Source organism: Pelophylax lessonae, assembly GCF_965119305.1.
Source record: "Pelophylax lessonae genome assembly, chromosome: 4".
Taxonomy (NCBI): Eukaryota; Metazoa; Chordata; class Amphibia; order Anura; family Ranidae; genus Pelophylax; species Pelophylax lessonae.
In genome coordinates, this window is record NC_138771.1 from 101,792,323 (window position 1) to 101,809,314 (window position 16,992).

A 16,992-nucleotide genomic window follows, 5' to 3' on the forward strand; every position below is an offset into this window, starting at 1 on the left:
CCTAAGCCATGTATAGTATACACAGTCACAGTCCTTTGTGCTATTACTGCAGAAATTCATTTTGCATTATGTCTATTTCATGTATAGCTGTATGTTATAACTTTCAAGCTATTTTTCTATAGAAGTGGAGTTTTACTCTTGTAAGGGCCTGTGTTTTCAAGTTTTTGTCCAAGTCCATCAGAACTGCTGTTCTCCCCATACAGGTCTATAGAAATGCGAATACCTTAAAGTAGAATTATAGGCAAACTTTATTTTTTTAATTTTGGATAGAGATGGAAGGTTATAACCCCTGTCAATTTTTCTTTGCACACCAAGTCCCATTATGAGGATTTCCCTTCACTTTCTGTCCTATAAGCCAAATCAGAGGAAATCCCTCCAAAATGAGGGAAATCCCTAGTTTTCACCAAGGTTATCAGAACTAGTTTCCCCATCTGAAGATTTCCCCTCAATTTTCTGTTTTGGAGACAAACCGATTTTTTTTTTTTCGTTTTTTTTCTTTGTTCTATTTTTACTTTCACTTTCAATGATAATGGTAAACAGGACAAATATAGAGAGTGAACCTCCCTAACAGGGGCACAGATGCCAATGAAAACCTGACAGTTGTTCTAATTAGTGGTGCAACCAAAATTTTCGGCGAAATTGGGCCTATCCCATTTCGGCCAAAAACAGGTCATATATGCTGAAAATTAATACAAAAAGCACAGAACAGCGCTCTAAGTGCAGACAGATTTTTTTTAAGTGTGTTAAAGCAAATGTAGCAACTCACAAGAAGCCACGGCATGAAAAGGCTGTTGTATCAATGATTGAGCAAGACTCCTCTAGGTGGTAAAGACAAGACTGAAGTAAGCCGTCTGTCACAGGAGGAGAGGTGCCGGCTGTCTACTGTGATAGTCCGGGTCCCAAGCGGAGCTGTGATGTGGAAGTGAAGATGAAAAACTATAGAAAACTATAGAAACTATAGAAAACTATAGAAAAAAATATTTTAAATTCATTTGGGGGAAAAAAGTAATTTTCCGTTTTGGTTTTCGGCCAAGGGCATCCTGAATTTTTGGTTTCTGTTCCAGCCCAGAATTTTCATATCAGTGCATCCCTAGTTCTAATCCCTCTCTACTCTTTCCAAAACGAAAAAAAGGTTATACTTAAAAGCAGGTCAAATGCGGTTATGAAGGAGGTTAACTGCAGGCCTAATGCACATGCAGTGAATTGTGATTTATCTAAGAAGCGTTTCAAACTGATGTCAAAAGCATACTTACATTGGCAGTGCAAAATCTGTTAACACTGGCCTTAACTTGTTCAAAAACTGTTACTTCAAAGTAACATATTCCGTTAACATTCAACGATTAATATATTTTAGCCCAACAAACCTCACTACCCCCCTGCATGTTAGAAAGGAATGCTTAGTTTGTGCAACACACTACTTAGGTTAGAACAAGTAGCAAATGTTTCCACAGCATGACCTTTAATGAGCAAACACTAGTTATAAAAAAGTTGTTATTAGATTCCAGCCTGTAGGCTTCAAGCACAAAGAACTTTTCTAGTTGACAGATTGATGTTATACATAAAGAATATCTAAAGCGAAAACTTTTTTTTGGATCAATTAGGGAACCATTATAATCGCTGGTAAGTTTTTATTGCTATCTGTGTCCCTACTTGGGAGATTCATCTTCTAAATTCTACTCGTGGCTATTGGCACTGGGACAAAAAGTGCTGAAAAATCCAAAAATGTGCTGTTGTCACCAGAACAAGATGTATGGGGATATCTAACAGGTATACCTGTTCTAGGAACAAGTAAGAGAGACTTAGTAGAGATTGTATCTTACTTTGTTTTATCTTTCTGGGGCAAGAAGTACAAGCAAATCACTCCAAGATGATATAGACAGCAACAAAAAAAAAAATGGACCAAATTAAAAATAAAGTTTAGTTTAGATATAACATTTGAATAATGCCCCTTTCACACGGGCTTTCCGAGCCGGTCCCGCCTGTCAGTTTTTCAGGTGGACCTGATCGGATGCTCCATGCAGCCCTATGGAGCAATGGATGTCAGCAGAGACATCACCGCTGACTCCCACCGCAATCCAATCCGATCCTGTCAGTAAAATCCTGATGGATGGAAACTCTATTTTCCATCCGTCTGGAGGATCGGATCAGATAAGATCAGATGGAAACAGACAAGCGGTCCGTTATCATCCAATCTCCTATAGAGGAGAGCAGGGCTCTGACAGCTCCATCTTTGCAAAGTAAGCGGAGATGGAGCTGTCATCCGCCTGCTCAGTAGAGATCGGCGGATCGATCCCTGTTGAGCAAATTGGAGTCTGTCGGGCGCACCACCCGTGTGAAAGGACCCTAAGGTATGGTTCAAGAATGTTTGTTATTGAATGCAATTGAATACACAAAAATTAAACTAATACATTATCTTCTATCTGAGATAGACATAAAGTCTTAGATCAATTGGCAAACAGAACATTCCATATCTTAAGATGAAGCTGTGTTCACTTCAATCGACCAATTATGTGCTAGCAATAACCCCGTTTTTTTTGTTTCTTTTGCACACAGCTTAATAACCAAAGATTACATAGTTTCATCTGATTTACCAAGCTAAAGTTAGCCATACACAGCTCCTTTTTCTCTTGTTCAGACTGCGGACTGAAAAAGAGAGAATCAATTGGCTCCCCAAGGAATCTCTACTGCTATCCATTGTATTAAAACAGCAATGGCCTCTGTCACTGCCTGAATGCCCAAACAGCAACGGCATTTGATTAGATGCAGACTCTGGCTCAGATGATTTTTAAATCAACTCTTGCTGGACCAGTGGTGCTTGCATGGCCACCCAGGGCTCTAATCTTGGCAAATTCAGTGGAATCGACTGAAATTTGTACCGTCTATGGTCAGCCTAAGGGAGCCTTTACATTGCAAGTGAACTGTTTAAGCTTTAGTAAATGATCCCAATGTCAAAGGATCCCAGCTGTGCCTCCCATCCTCTGATATAGGGAAGCCAATTTATTAAAAAAGTTGAAATCTTCACTCACAACAGTGTTTGAAAATTTGCTTAATTTTTCCAATCATGTGAAAAGCAACTTCCTGATAACTTTAAATATTATGTTCAGATGCTCTTAACATAATTGAAGTGAATACCCACAACATTTTTTTCAGTAACAATTCTCAACTTCTTTAGTAAATGAGCCTTGAAGTCTTACTCTTGTTGACTTATCTGTAATGGAAAATGGAGGATTTTTTTTTAAAGGCTTGGACATATTTGACAGATCAACACAATAAGGGTCCCAAGACATTCCAGGTTGTAAGAAGACTGCATAAACAAATTTTGTTTAACCTAAATACGACTACATCCCCCTTCCCAGTCATTCAGTATCCCAATAGGTATTGATCAGCTGCTGGAATCATCTGTGCACCATATACAGCTTTATTATGGGAAGCTTTGATCTGTAACACACTAATTTGGCTATTGTCTAGAATATTTATGGGCATATTAAAACTATTTACACACATTACTTTACAGTGTTCTACCCAAGTAATTTTAACATAGCCCATAATCCGTCAATACTTGGTGCACAAACAGTCAACCACTGTTCTCCAGTCAGCTGGTGCAGTTCACAGTCTTTTTCTGTGATTATAGGATTCCAGTATTTGTGTGTGAGTGAACAGAAGGCTGCTTTGACGATCAGATAAATAACATCTAACTGTAATTTCAATAGGTATAAGAGCTTTAAATAAACAAACATATGTAGTACTGAAATTGTATTGTACTTAAATTTAGATTCTTGGGTCTATATAGATATAAGCTTCCCTAAGTGGGCTGGGAACATCATTCACATTTTAGATGTGGTATCTGTTGACAGAACAGCCACTTGCTTAGTTTTCTAAAATTAAATATATTAGTGAATTGTAGGACTAGTGCATAGGAATAAGATCGTAGGTAGAGATAAGTATTTGTTAGATGTAATATTGTTAAAGTGATACTAAAGGAAATAAAAAAAAAAAATAACAAACATGTTCCCCACAAATGTTTATTTTACAAACTGAGGTCAATTGGCATGAACCATAGGGTAAGGACCTCGATGGAAAACTGGTTACAGGGGCGGGTCCAAAGGATGGTGATAAATAGCAAGTACTCGGAATGGTCCAGTGCTGTAGGTGGGGTCCCCCAAGGATCTGTCCTGGGGCCAATGCTGTTTAATTTATTCACAAACGATTTAGAGTATGGGATAAATAGCTCAATAGTGATGGACGAACATCGGACGGGGCGGTTTCGCGAACGCGATCCGCAAACTTTCTCAAATGAACCGCAAGCCCCATTCACTGTAATGGCAGGCGAACATTAAAAACCTCCAGGTCATATTTGCAGGCACAAGATACTTGCTAGCTGTGCACACATAGTCCCACAACATGGACACTGACATACCAGAAGTATTGCTATTGGAAAAGTTGCCATAACATTTTTATTTTTATTTTTTTCAGCCAAAAATTGTTTTTTTTTCTAAATCAGCCAGAACTGACAGCAGCCAGTAAATACATGTTAAATACATATAGGGTCCATTCACACGTCTGTAAAATGGGTCAGCATCCGTTCCACAATTTAGCGGAACATTTACAGACCCATTGATTTTCAATGCCAGTCTGAAAAATTAGGCATTCACAGGATAAAGAAGTAAGTGTCGGCAAGTACAGGCCCCTAAAATTAGCCAACAGGCGTCACCTGACAGCAAAGAACTTTGTATTCTGTGGCTGGAGGTACATTAGGCAAACACAGGATACAGAAGTAAGTGTCAGCCAGTACAGGCCCCAAAAATTAGCCCACAGGCGTTCACCTGACAGCAAAGAACTTTGTATTCTGTGGCTGGAGGTTGCTGTGTGGAGCAGGGACAGAAGTATAGTGACATAAGTCGCTAGCTAATAGGTCCACAAAAGTCTTTTGTCAGTGTAGGGAGAGGTTGCTGTGTGGAGCTGGGACAGACTGTAGCAATTAGGCATTCAACAGGCATAAAAGGCCTTTTATGCCACTGTATTTACCTAAGACAGGGACCATCAATTGTTATGGGTGGTGGCAGATATTTGTGGCCTGTCATGAGGAATTTGAATCAAACATGGTCTACTGGTCATATGTGTTGACTTCCTCCGAGATCCATGCCTCATTCGTTTTTAGAAACGTGAGGTAGTCAACACTGTCGTGAGCTAGGCAAGTAAGCTTATCGGTCATAATCCCCCCTGCTGCGCTGAACGTCCTTTTCGGACAGGACACTGGACGAGGGTCAAGCCAACAGTTCCATTGCAAATTGTGCAAGCTCTGGCCAGAGGTCAAGCCTGCCCACCCAGTAGTCCAGGGGTTCATCACTTCTCAGAGCGTCCACATCTGCCGTTAACCTGATGTAGTCAGACACCTGTCGGTCTATGCGTTTCCTGATGCTGAAGCCTTTGCAGTCACCGCGTCGCAGTAAGCCCAACACTCACCTAGGGACGATCCGCTGGACAGATGGAAAATAGGGTTTCCATCTGTCCAGATTTGACATATTGGATGTCAGCAGACATCTGATGCCCTATAGACATGCATGGGGGGACCGTTTAGAAAAAAACAAACAGGCGGATCTGAACGGTCCGCCTGTATGAAAGAGGCCTAAGAAGGCACCTGGACTCCCAACACCGAGCCCAGTGGGAGCAACGCCGTCAGAACCCACAAAGCCACACTCCAGGCTCTCACTCTCCAGCCTATTCTCCTCACTCCTCACAGGTGTCCTCCACTCCACCTTCCATCATGCTGTCCTCACGTTTTTCTAGAAAAAGGCAGGCTGCCGTGGCCCAAATGTTCGAGAGTAAAAAAAATGATGACGCCGGATAACCCTCTTGCCCAACGGTTGACAGCTGGCTTGTCGGAGCTGAAAGCCCGCCAACTTCTGCCATATAAACTGGTGGACTCGGAGGCCTTTCAAAAATTTGTGGCCATTGGAACACCACTATGGAAGGAAATATTTCTCGCAGAAGAGCATCCCAGAGCTATATGGCCATGTTCAGCGGCAAGTGAATGTATCTCTGGCACACAGTGTCGGTGCCAAGATACATCTGACCACAGACACGTGGTCTAGCAAACACGGTCAGGGAAGGTATATAACTTTTACTGCCCACTGGGTGAACCTTCTGACGGCCGTCAAGCATGTAACCCGTGGCACCCGTGTAGATTTGGTTTTACTGCCATGGATTGCATCCTCCCTCTCCTCCTTGGCTGACTCCTCCTTCTCTGCTGCTACCGTCTCTTCCGCTGCGCCACCCAAGATCCCCAGAACCTATTCTGCATGCCAGGTGAGACGTTGCCATGCTGTGCTGCATCTGTTGTGCCTGGAAGCCAAGAGCCACACTGGTCCTGCACTCCTTTCAGCTTTGCGTTCACAGGCAGATCGGTGGCTAACACAGCTCAATTTGACAGTTGGTAAAGTGGTGTGCGACAACGGTGCCAATCTGCTGAGCATGCTGAAACAGGGCAAAATTACACATGTGCCATGCATGGCACACGTCCTGAAGTTGGTCGTGCAGCGATTCATTGTCAAATGCCCTGGGGTCCAGGACGTCTTGTGGCAGGCCAGGAAAATCTCGGGCCATTTCAGAAGATCTTACACAACCATGGCTCGCCTTGCTGACATTCAGCGGCGACACAACCTGCCAGTCAGACGTCTTATTTGTGACTGCACCACGCAATGGAACTCAACCTTGTATATGCTTGACAGGCTGCTCCAGCAGAAACGTGCAGTTAACGACTACCTGTATGAACTCTGCGGCAGGACAGGTTCTGGGGAGCTTGGTTTTTTTTCACCGCACCAGTGGCTGCTCATGCGCGACGCATGCAGACTTCTGCGGCCATTTGATGAGATCACCAAACTGGTCAGTCGCAGCCAGGGCGCCATCAGTGACTTCGTACCTTACGCCTTCTTTCTGGAGCATGCATTGCGTCCTGTTATTGATCAAGCCATCGAGGAGCAGGAAGATTAGGAAGTCGCAATGCTGGATGAATATAGAAAGCATATTATAGTAGATTTGTATTGTGCAGCATTGTGACTGGTGAGCGGTTCTGCAGCGCTACTACAACTGCAAAGAGTGACAAACGCAATTAGAAAAAAGTATTATAACTGGTGTGATAGACCAATGGCCCCCCAAAAACGACAGATTAAAGCAGGTGTGTTACATAACAATATACTTTCACAATAGTGTATTTGGTTACTGCAGAAATCATCTACATCACCTTCCCCACCACTAACTTTAGAGATCTCGGAGTTGGCAGCAACAGCGGGGACCAACCTCCTTCAGCTGATCTGGGTATTGTCGTCAGAGTGCTGAGTGGCGGCTGTTACCTCCTCCTGATCCGATGCCAGGAATGGCTGCGAATCGTAAATGTCTTGTGTTTGATCGGAAAATAATTCCTGTGACTCAAGCGGAGGGTATATGGTGGTGTTGGTGGTGGTGTCTTTGGGGGTGCACACAACAGAGAGTGAGGAGGATGCAGATAGTGAGGATGAGGAGGGTGCAGAAGAGGAAGGCTGAGTGAGCCACTCAACCAAGTCTGGTGCGTCCTTTGACGTAATTGAACGCACCTTCTGCCACTTCCCACTTTGGCTCCGGCCTGGTGTTCCTGCCCTACCTCTACCACCCCTGCGGAAGGGCCTGCCTCTTCCTCTGCCTGTCATTTTTTTAAATGACCCTGTGACAAAAGTCTCTAGAGAAGCGCAGTATATGTGGAAGAAGGTATATAACACCCAGCTTCAATCTGTCGTTTTGGGGGGCCGTTATGGTTGAATTTGCACCGCACAGACAACGCATGTAATTTTAGGAGCAGTGCGCTCCGAATTACATGCGATCTCTGTGATCGCATCAGTGTGAACCGGCACTAAGTGTGGTCACAGAGATCGCATGTAATTTGGAGCGCACTGCTTCTAAAATTACATGTGATGTCTGTGCGGTGCAAATTCAGCAAAACAGTTTGTATGGCTGAATTTGCACCGCAATCGCAGTGAACACGCACAGGACCCTTTTTTTGGTCCGCTGCAGAATCGGATCGCATGGTGGTTCACACCAGTGCGATCGGATTCTGTGCAAACTGTCAGATCGCACTGTGATATGCGATCTGAGCTGGGGGTGTCGTTAACTCTGAATTGACACCCCCAGCGTATCACATATGGCAGTGTGAACTGCCTGTGCTGCAATGCGGGAACACGCAGATATATTCGCAGTGTTCCCGCATCGCATCAGTGTGAACCGGCACTGACAGTCTGTCCCTGCTCCCCACAGCAAACCTCTCCCTACACTGACAAAAGACAGAATATAGACAGTACACCTATACCAGTCCTTAAAAGGACATTTGTGGACCTATTACCGAGCGATCTGTGTCACTGACAGTCTGTCCCTGCTCCACACAGCAAACCTCTCACTACACTGACAAAAGGCAGAATGTAAAATGGCAGCCAGCTCAGGTCTATTTATAAGATAGAGGGTATGTCCATGTGCTGAAATATCTCAGTTGGCTGTCCTGTACCACCTGATGGATGTGTCATGGGTCAAAGTTCTTCACAATGTAAAAGAATATGGTGGCCGCGAACATCGCCATATGTTCGCATGATCGGCGGACAGCGAACGAGCAAAGTTCGCCGCGAACTGACGGCCGGGCGAACCGCAAGGTCATCTCTTATAATGGTAAAGAGGACATATAGGGAGGGAGAATCTCCTTAACGGAGGCACAGATCGCACTAAAACCTGTCAGGTGTTCTAATCCATCTCCACTCTATCTAAACGTAAAAATGCGCCTGCACCGGCCCCTCTCGTCACTTCAGGTGCGGCGCCGCATTCCTCCACAGCTTCTGGGCATGCCCAGAAGCTGTTTAGCAGGGAATGCGTCGTTGCACCGGAAGTGACGAGGGGGGCCGGTGCAGGCGCATTGATTCCTGGGATCGATGATGTTCAGCTCCCAGGAATCATTGCAAACCGGAAGTGACGGCGCGGGCCGCAGCCGCCGAGGGAGGAAGTGGAAGAAAGGTGAGTATTTCTTTCTACAATAACAAGGTAAGTAAAAAAAAAAAAAAATCCTAACTATCCATTTCCTTTTTTTAGGTGAAAAAAAGCAAGCGGATGGCCACAAAATCGATTATGTCGATTTTGTGGCCGGAACTCCGCTTTAAGATCAGTTTGAAATACTTTTGAAATCATTCACAATCCATGGACAGGCACATTTGGCCTACAAATTACTTCTCTCTAAGTTGTATCATGAATCGAGCAGCTTTTGCATTCCTCTTGACTTGAGAAAAGCGACTCTGACATAAACGAAAGCTCATTAACACAGGCCCTAACTTGATGTGGAATTAAACAAAAAACCTGACAGGTAGGATATCTGTGCCAGCAGAGGCCCTATTGGTCTCTTCTGACATAAAGCCTTATCCCTACCTGTCAGCATTTTTGTACACTTAGCCGTTTTTGTGCAGCTTAGCTTACATTTATGGCACAGCTCTGTGCCATGACAATGTTACTCCCATGCACATGTGGGGGAGAGACATCACCACTGCTCAGCCAACCAACCAGCTGAAGAGCTGCTAGAAATGGCCTGATTTATGACAATTGGGACCCATTGATTTAAGTAGGTTTGGGATTGGACACCCAAACTTGAATCACTTTTGCCTATCAACCTATCAAAAACTGACCCCAGGTGTGTTCAGCTCATCACTACTTCTAAAGGGCCACACACCCTTATGCTGTGCAAGGATATTTATACCAAGTCCTATGATCTCTAAGCATATGAGGATGAGTATTATTGACATCAGTGGCGGAGAGTGAGCAGGAATGATCCCTAACGGGAAAGGCACCTGAATTTATACAGGTCCATCTGTAGAGGTGAGCATGTAGGCTCAAAAGGTGGCAGGATTCATCGAACACCTTGTGGAGGATATATTTGAGCATGGTGTGAAGAATCCACAGAATTGCATATTCACTTTGTTTATTTGGAACATTCTGATTGGGAATTTTTTCGTAACACTGAAGTTATTATTGGGCACGTTTATGTGCAAATTGCATGACATATTGTGAGCACAGGGAGAGCATTCATTTTAGATTTGTTTGTTTATCATATGTATATTTAATTGGTGGCGCAACATATTTATTTCTTAAACTACTCATCCATGTCTTGATGGACCTTGCTTTATGCACTGGTCCAAATCATTTGGTGGAGGGAGTATTACAGTGTGGGGTTGCTTTTCAAGGGTTGGGCTTGGCCCCTTAGTTCCAGTGAGGGGAACTCTTAGGCTCCTTTCACACACTCCGTCCGTTGGACGGAGTCCGTTTTTCTCAGCGGGGATCGAGCCGCCGATCCCCCGCTGAGCAGCAGGAGGACAGCTGTGTCTCCGCGCTGTGTGCGGAGACACAGCTGACAGTTCCCCATGCATCTCTATGGGGGAAATCGTATGTCAACGGACCGTCAGTCCGTTCTCACCCGATCCCATCCGATCCGCTGGGCGGATGGAAAATAGGGTTTCCATCCGTCCAGATTTGACGGATCGGATCGGGTCGGATGTCAGCGGACATGTCTCCGCTGACATCCGATGCCCCATAGGAATGCATGGGGGGACCGTTCAGATCCGCCAAAAAAACGGACAGGCGGATCTGAACGGTCCGCCTGTATGAAAGGGGCCTTAAGGTGTCAGCATAGCAAGACATATTGGACAATTTCATGCTTCCAACTTTGTGTGAACAGTTTGGGATGGCACCTTCTTGTTCTAACATCACTGCTCACCAGTCCCCAAACAAGGTCCATGAAGACATGGATAAGCGAGTTTGGGGTGGTGGAACTTGATTGGTCTTTTTCCTAAACTACTCAGCCTGGGGGCATGTCAGACTTTTGAAGTGAGACCACTGCTTCCACACAGAGAACAAGGGTCCTTTTCTGCAGCATGCTGGCAGTGGATATGCTTTTCTATTCAGGCTTTGACTGCTGTTAAACTTTAAATACCATTTTTTTTACCCCTGAAATGTATTTAGCTGACTTCGGGCACTGATGTTGGACAAGAAGGCCTGGCTCGCAGTCTCTGCTCTAATTCATCCCAAAGGTGTTCTATAGGGTTTAGCTCAGGACTCTGTGCAGGCCAGTCAAGTTCCTCCACCCTAATCTTGCTCATCCATGTCTTTATGGACCTTGCTTTGTCCACTGGTCCAAATCATTTGGTGGAGTGGGGATTATGGTGTGGGGCTGTTTTTTTAGGGTTGGGCTTGGCCCCAGTGAAGGGAACTCGTAAGGTGACAGCATACCAAGACATTGTGGACAATTAAATGATTCCAACTTTGGGCATGGCCCCTTCCTGTTCCAACATGACTGCGCACAAGTGCACAAAGCAAGGTCTCTAAAGACATGGATGAGCGAGTTTGGGGTGGAGACACTTGACTGGCCTGCACAGAGTCTTGATCTCATCCTAATATAACACCTTTGGGATGAATTAGAGCGGAGACTGTGAGCGAGGCCTTCTTGTCCAACATCAATGCCTGATCTCACAAATAAGCTACTGGAAGAATGGTCAAACATTCCCATAGACACACTTGTAAACCTTGTGAACAGCCTTCCCAGAAGAGTTGAAGCTGTTATAGGGTGGGCCAACTCCATTTTGAAGATTGGGTTGCCATTAAAGTTCATGTATGTGTAAAGGCAGACATCCCAATACCTTTGAATATAGTGTAGGTAAAATCTGTGAAAAACATCTATTAGGGAGACAAAACAAGATGCAGCTTTTTGTTTCTAGTTTTGGACAGATTAAGGAAGAGATAAAGCTTTTTTATTTATTTAAGACTTCAGATAAATGCACACAAGTTCAATATCATACAATAAATACTGCAATACAAAGGAACGTTCCGTACCATGTAATATATGGTTGCATATCTATATTCAAATAAAGCACATCTTGGAAGGCAATATAACTATATTTCATTGTGATCCCTTGTAGCCTTGCCCATCAGAATTCTTAATATAAAATAGGAATACAGGGGATGAAAGGAGGGGAGGAAAGGGGTGGAAGGATAATCCTAAAATAGAAGTAGAGTCTCCTTTGTCTGTCAGGTTTTTACTGACACATGTCACTGGGGGGATTTACCCTCACTTTCTGTCCTGGCAAAACTATAATTGTCCAAAAACATGGAAAGCAGAAAGCATTAAAATCTGACAGAGATCCTAACCCTTCCCCAGACCACTAATGATGTCAATGTCTCTATTTGAGAAATCTTTACTCATTTCTTTTTTCAGAAAAAATAGAAGCATAAACAGCATATAAAAATATTGCAGAAGGGTTAAAACTTCTATCAGATTTTGGAACTGTCTGTGTCTCTGTGGAGGAAATGTGGAAATGTCAAGCCTCATTTCCTGTCCATTCCTAACGTTATCCAAAATAAAATAAAAAAAGTAATTTTACCAGCAGTTGGGCTTTAATGCTTTTCTATTGATGCAAAACCAAAGGCTGGGGCTGCTCCATGTTTATTAGAAGGTTTTTCATACATATAAAATTGTTTAAAGACACATAGAGACATGTGAACTTGATATAAGATGGTATGATATCATTGGCCATATATCATAAATACAAAAGACATGAATCAAGTTACAAGATAAGTAATAGGAAAGATATAAATTTGTGGTGGCCTAATATTATCTGAAACATGTAAGCACTACAGATCCTATGGTGGTCAAGCTCAATGTATTATAAGGTAAAGCCACAAAATGTAAGTACAGTAAAAAGCACTACAGGAAGATAGAAGGGGTAAAGTTGAAGGAAACAGAAATAGAGAAGGGGAAAAGAGGGATGAGAAAGATGGCCTCGACTGCAAACTGATTTAGTTTAGCTCTAAATACAATGTAGTATGAACACCCACATATACAGATGCACACTATGTACCAAATAGTGCTACATTAAAGTGGTTGTAAACCTCAGTCATGAAATCTGAGCAAAGCACATATTTTATATCTGTAGTGTTTACTTATCTCTCTCCAAAGCTCGAAGTGTCGTTTCTCTCTGGTGCTTCCTTCTTCTGTTATTAGCATGAGTCACTTCTAAAAAAGTTTTCCAGACACATGAGATACATTTTGTGTTGGGAGATAGAGCTCAGAATAGAGCTTGTTTATTCACAACACAATTCTTCTGCTGTGTGGAGGAGGGTGTGTGCCTTTCCTCCAATCAGTTTTCACACAGTGTAACTGCACCCTCTCCTCTGTGCTCCTGACAAAAGAGAAGAAGACTGAGAGAACACTTTTCTGCCCTTTTGAAGGGAGTAGGGAAGTGATGGCTGCAGATAAAGATAAGTAAAACCTTTGTAGGAGGATTTGTTTCATTCCTGTGTATCATCTGAGGCTGGGCACTTCACTGGGTATATGTGAGGGCTTACATCCACTTTAAGTCATTGGGGGAGATTTAGTAAAACCTGAGCACACAGAATCTGGTGCAACTGTGCATAGTACCCAATTAGCTTCTAACTTCAGCTTGTTCAATTAAGCTTTGACAATAATGCCTCATGCACACTGGACATTTTTAGAGCTTGGGAAAGAAATTGGCTGCACACCTCTGCCGGTTCAATAGATTTATTGAAACATGTAAATTCTGCCACCAAGACAAGTCAACATGCTTCTTCAAAACCTACGTGAATACTGAATCCACACTTCTTTAAGGCCCCTTTCACACATGCTGTCCGTTTGTCCGTTTTTCATCCATTCGTTGACGGATGAAAAACGGACATCAGTGTATCTCTATGTAAAAACGGACGACAACGGATGATCATCAGTTAACATCCGTTTTCATCCGCTTCCGTCAAGGTCCGTTTTTTTGAACAGATGAATGCCCTATTTTTCATCTGTCAAAAAAACGGATCGGACGAAAAACGGATGACAACGGATGAAAAACGGATGTCAACGGATGAAAACGGACGACAACGGATGAAAAACGGATAACAACTGATGAAAAACGGACGACAACGGATGAAAAACGGATGACAACGGATGAAGAACAGATAACAACTGATGAAAAACTGATGAAAAACGGATAACAACTGATGAAAAACGGATGACAACTGACGAAAAACGGATGAAAAATGGATGAAAAACGGATGGAAAACTGATACATTTGACGTGACTGAACTGATGAACTGAACGGACCATACTGTATGTGTGAAAGGGGTATAATAGGAGCCACCACCACCTATCACAGGTGCTAGGTGATGAGATCAGTTCCCCATGTGTCTTGATAAGCAAATAAAAACATTCCAAATATAAGGCCCCTTTCACACGGGCTTTCCGATCAGGTCCACCAGTCAGTTTTTCAGATGGACCTGATCGGATGTTCCATGCACCCCTATGGAGCAGTGGATGTCAGCGGTGACATGTCCACTGGCACCCGAGGCTATCTGATCCAATCCTGTCTGTGAAATCCAGACAAATGGAAACCCTATTTTCCATCGGTCTGGAGGATCGGATCTGAAAGGATCGGATGAAAATGGAGAGGCGGTCCGTTTTCATCCGATCTCCCATAGATGAGAGCGGGGATTTGACAGCTCGGTTTCAGCACAAAGAGCAGAGAGGGACCTGTCAGCCGCCTGCCCAGTGGAGATCAACAGATCAATCCCCGCTGAGCAAAACAGGGTCCGCCGGGCGGAAAGCCCGTGTGAAAGGACCCTAAGAGTGAATCACCTGAGAACATATATTAACACAAATACAAATGTTTATGATATGGAATAAGAAGGAAAAAATGAAACAAACCACATACTGTATAATGCGAGTGATAAAGCAGGAGAAAAAAAAAAATAATTTTTTTTCTCCTGCTTTATCACTTGCATTATATGTGGTTTGTTTAATTTTTCATTGGCATTCTATATCATAAATATTTGTATTTGCATTTATTTATCTACTTCCGGACCGCCCATAGTGTATTTACGTCACTAATTTGATGTTAAATACCGGAGTTATGGCAGCAGATCCTCTTTCACATAAAAGTGGTCCCAGCAGCAGGTTCACCACGGGATCGCTTTTAATGGTGGTGGTGGAGGTGCCCACCCCCTCCCGCTGCTTCCCGGTCCTTTACCCCCACTTACCGAGCCGTCGGTAGCATGGAAAACGATCCAATCCCCTGTGTTGCTGGGTAGGAAGTCAAGTGAGGGCAAGATGGCCCCCACTCGACTCTATGCCCAGAGCAATGTCAAACATCACTTCCGCCTCAAAGGCTTTAAAGGGCCAATTTTTTTTTTATGATCAAAAAAAGACTTTTTTATTGCTTTTAAGGGTAAATGTGAGATCTGAGGTCTGTCATGCTTATTTCTATTAAAAGGGAGGGTTACATTCCTTGTAATACGAAAAAAAGCGATCACATTTTTTTTTTTTAAGGGGCAGTGTAAAAATAAAAAGTAAAATAAATTTAAAAAAAAAATTTAAAGCACCCTGACCCCCCGAGCTCATGCAGAGAAGTGAACGCATACACAAGTCACGCCCACATATGTAACGACCACACATGTGAGGTATTGCCGCGATTGTTAGAGCAAGAGCAAGAGCAATAATTCTAGCCCTAGACCTCCTCTGTAACTCTAAACTGGTAACCTGTAGAAATTTTTAACGAGTCGCCTATGGAGAGTTTTGAGTACCAATGTTTGTTGCCATTCCACGAGCATGCGCAATTTTGAAGCATGACATGTTAGGTATCAATTTACTCGGCGCAACATTATCTTTCATAAACATTATAGAAAATTTGACTAATTTTACTGTTATCCTATTTTTTAATTAAAAAATGTATTTTTTCCCCAAAAAATTGTGTTTGTAGGACTGCTGCGCAAATACTGTCTGACATAAAGTATTGCAACAAACTTTATTTGTTCTCTAGGTTCTCTGCTAAATATATATATATAATGTTGGGGGTTCTAAGCCATTTTCTAGCAAAAAATACTGATTTTAACTTGCAAACAACAAATGTCAGAAATTAGCCTGGTCCTTAAGGGGTTATGTTCGCAGGTGATTTACTCAGGTATGTGAAATGTTTTTATTTACTTATCAAGACACATGGGGGACTGATCACATCCCCTAGCACCTGTGATAAGTGGGGGGTGGCTCCTATTTAAGAAGTGTTGATTCAATATTCCCCTAGGTTTTAAAGAAGCTCAGTGTGAAACGCGTCATAATTTCCATGGTCTGTATCCTTGTCCTGGTAGCAGTTTTATACATGTTTCAATAAATCTATTGGATCAGCAGAGGTGTGCAGCCAATTTCTTTCCCAAGCTGTAAACACAGGTATGAGCCGGAGCTAGCACTCAGTCCCACCTGTCCTCAGGATTACACCTCTCACCTGAAGCAGCACATTGGCCTTTCTGTTTCCCTGTTTTTACAGCTGCTATTTTTGTCTTGAAGCATTTTTTTCTGTGGCCAATTAACTCCCCAGCATGTTATCCTACATTGCCATGCACACATAGGCTGTTATCAGCAGTTTTTTGTCAGGAGCATTTTCTGGCTGGAAAAAACCCCCCAGTACTAGTGAGTTTTGTGAGGAGTTTTTCACCTGTAAAAACACTCCAACTCTGATAAAAGCTGAAAAAAGCCAAAAACCACTGAAAAACGTGGCTATTAGGCATTTATCAGTGTTTTTGAGCTTTTGTGGGAGAATAATTTTGTTAAAAAAAAAGCTAAAAAATGCGACAGCTAAAAAACGTTGAAAAACATTACTGCAAAAACGCTGAAAAACAAATTCTACAGCTACAACTTTCTACAGCTAAATCTACTGGCTTTTTTATAACGTCCATTGTGCATGAGGCTAAAACCTAGAAGCTGATTGGCTACTATGCACAGCTGTACCAGATTTAGTAAATCTCCCTTATTGAGTCAAGATAGTAGGAGGTAGTCCTAAAGATGAACCAGCAGGCCCATATTGTATTAGCAACATTGAAATATATCTTTCAGTAATATTTATAATTTAGGAACATCCAAAGAAAATATTACCTATGATTTCCCTTAAAAAA

The 16,992-nt window shown here is 42.9% G+C and overlaps 1 protein-coding gene across 1 annotated transcript in view; it reads left to right on the forward strand.

Annotated features, from left to right (window-relative positions):
* Positions 1–16,992, forward strand: part of AQP9 (aquaporin 9) — a 66,647-nt gene that overhangs the window by 16,968 nt on the left and 32,687 nt on the right. The window lies entirely within an intron of this gene.